At 54.0% G+C, this 2745-nt stretch overlaps 2 non-coding genes across 2 annotated transcripts; both read right to left on the bottom strand.

Annotated features, from left to right (window-relative positions):
* Nucleotides 1–421: 421 nt before the first annotated feature.
* LOC145763158 (5.8S ribosomal RNA) lies at nucleotides 422–575 on the bottom strand. The gene has a single exon (XR_014288292.1). It is a non-coding gene; the product is annotated as a 5.8S ribosomal RNA (ribosomal RNA).
* A 245-nt stretch (nucleotides 576–820) lies between these two features.
* On the bottom strand, nucleotides 821–2630 carry LOC145763163 (small subunit ribosomal RNA). The gene has a single exon (XR_014288297.1). It is a non-coding gene; the product is annotated as a small subunit ribosomal RNA (ribosomal RNA).
* Nucleotides 2631–2745: the final 115 nt, after the last annotated feature.

The raw sequence follows: 2745 nt of genomic DNA, 5'->3' as shown, positions 1-2745 counted from the left end.
GCTTCACTCGCCGTTACTGAGGGAATCCTCGTTAGTTTCTCTTCCTCCGCTTAGTAATATGCTTAAATTCAGCGGGTAGCCTCGCCCGATCTCAGGCCGATAAAACTATTTTCGCTCGTCCTTCGAGACGCCGCGCCCTCGCGCGCTCGACTTCCGACACAGCACCGCCCCGCGGCTCCTACTCGCCCTGCGCGAATCGCGACCGACGCGTCGAGGCCCCCAGCTCGAGGTCGACAGCGCCGTCGTTGCGACTCGGGCGGCAAGCGGACGCGGCGCGGCTCGCCGGCCGCCACGCATCGCTGACGCGAGCCCGAATACCAAAACTTTCCACCTTCAACCGAGCGGCGATTGCCCGTCGCCGGGCATACGCACGCGAGCCGAGCCGTCGCGGAGCCGATCCCGCCGGCCGTTGTCGTTTCTGCGACCCTGAGACGGACGCGGTCCCGGGATGAACCCGAGGCCGCAATACGCGTTCAGATCGTCAATGCTCAATGTGTTCTGCAATTCACATTAAATCACGCAGCTTGCTGCGTCCTTCATCGACTCGCGAGCCGAGTGGTCCACCGCCAAGAGCCATCGTTTGTTTGTTTGCTTTTCGCTCTTCGATTCCTAACCTCGATTCGCCATCCGGCTGAAAAAATCGCGTGACGCCGAGCGGGTCGCGGTCGCAACAAATAGTGCGACAAGCCCGCGCACCGCATGAAGCCTTCGGGCACTCGACGCCGACAAAACAAGTTCCTGATCGCGGGGCGGCGGACGCGCCGAGGCACGTCGCCGTCCCGGTGTTTGCTCTTTCGCTCTTCGATTTTTTTTCTCGCGCTAATGATCCTTCCGCAGGTTCACCTACGGAAACCTTGTTACGACTTTTACTTCCTCTAAGTAATCAAGTTAGATCGTCTTTTCGGGCCAAGACCCAACCGTCGCCAGTCGAGCCCGGGCCCAATCGGAGGACCTCACTAAACCATTCAATCGGTAGTAGCGACGGGCGGTGTGTACAAAGGGCAGGGACGTAATCAACGCGAGCTAATGACTCGCGCTTACTGGGAATTCCTCGTTCAAGCGAAATAATTTCAATTCTCTATCCCTAGCACGACCGGGGTTCATCGGGTTACCCAGACCTTTCGGCCAAGGCGAACACACGTTGATCCGGTCAGTGTAGCGCGCGTGCGGCCCCGAACATCTAAGGGCATCACAGACCTGTTATTGCTCAATCTCGTGTGGCTAAACGCCACTAGTCCCTCTAAGAAGTTAAACGCCGGCCGGGAAGGCCGCGTAACTATTTAGCAAGCCAGAGTCTCGTTCGTTATCGGAATTAACCAGACAAATCGCTCCACCAACTAAGAACGGCCATGCACCACCACCCACAGAATCATGAAAGAGCTCTCAATCTGTCAATCCTCGCTGTGTCCGGGCCGGGTGAGATTTCCCGTGTTGAGTCAAATTAAGCCGCAGGCTCCACTCCTGGTGGTGCCCTTCCGTCAATTCCTTTAAGTTTCAGCTTTGCAACCATACTTCCCCCGGAACCCAAAGACTTTGGTTTCCCGCAAGCTGCCGGAGAGGTCGTCAAAATAACGCCCCCCGATCGCTAGTTGGCATCGTTTATAGTCAGAACTAGGACGGTATCTGATCGTCTTCGAACCTCTGACTTTCGCTCTTGATTAAAGAAAACATTCTTGGCAAATGCTTTCGCAGTCGTTCGTCTTGCGCCGATCCAAGAATTTCACCTCTAACGGCACAGTACGAATGCCCCCGTCCGTCCCTCTTAATCATTACCTCGCGCTCCGAAAACCAACAAAAAAGAACCGAGGTCCTATTTCATTATTCCATGCAACACTATCCAGGCGAAGCGCCTGCTTTGAACACTCTAATTTTTTCAAGGTAAACGTCCCGGCCGCCGCCGACACTCAGTCAAGAGCACCGACGGAAAACCGGAGGTAAAGCCAGAACGAACAGTGCACGCCTTGCGACGGACCGAACGCCTGCGCCCAAAATCCAACTACGAGCTTTTTAACCGCAACAACTTAAATATACACTTTTGGAGCTGGAATTACCGCGGCTGCTGGCACCAGACTTGCCCTCCAATGGATACTCGTTAAAATTTTTACAGTGTACTCATTCCAATTACAGGGCCTCGTTAGAGTCCTGTATCGTTATTTTTCGTCACTACCTCCCCGCGTCGGGAATGGGTAATTTGCGCGCCTGCTGCCTTCCTTGGATGTGGTAGCCGTTTCTCAGGCTCCCTCTCCGGAATCGAACCCTGATTCCCCGTTACCCGTAAGAACCTCGGTAGGCAGATACCGTACCGACGAAAGTTGATAGGGCAGACACTTGAATGATCCGTCGCCGGTGCAAGACCGTGCGATCAGCAAAGTTATCCCGAGTCGCCAACAAGACGAGCCGAAGCCCGGCAGGTTTTTGATATGATAAAGGCGCGCCTCCCGCAAGGTCGGCGCTTTTTGCATGTATTAGCTCTAGAATTACCACAGTTATCCAAGTAAAATTTACGATCAAATGAATCACGACTGATTTAATGAGCCATTCGCAGTTTTACCGTACGCAAGTTCGTACTGAGACATGCATGGCTTAATCTTTGAGACAAGCATATGACTACTGGCAGGATCAACCAGGTAACTATCGGCCGACAAAATACGCGAACGGAGTCTTTCGCTTTCCCCGTCGCGGTATCGCACTGTATTACTCAATCACTATTTTTGCTTAGCTCCTCAAACCCGGCGTAAGCCGCGA

Source organism: Corella eumyota, unplaced genomic scaffold (assembly GCF_963082875.1).
Source record: "Corella eumyota unplaced genomic scaffold, kaCorEumy4.1 scaffold_263, whole genome shotgun sequence".
Classification (NCBI taxonomy): Eukaryota; Metazoa; Chordata; class Ascidiacea; order Phlebobranchia; family Corellidae; genus Corella; species Corella eumyota.
Note: the sequence above shows the minus strand (reverse complement) of the source record. Positions and strands in the feature narration are given on the sequence as shown.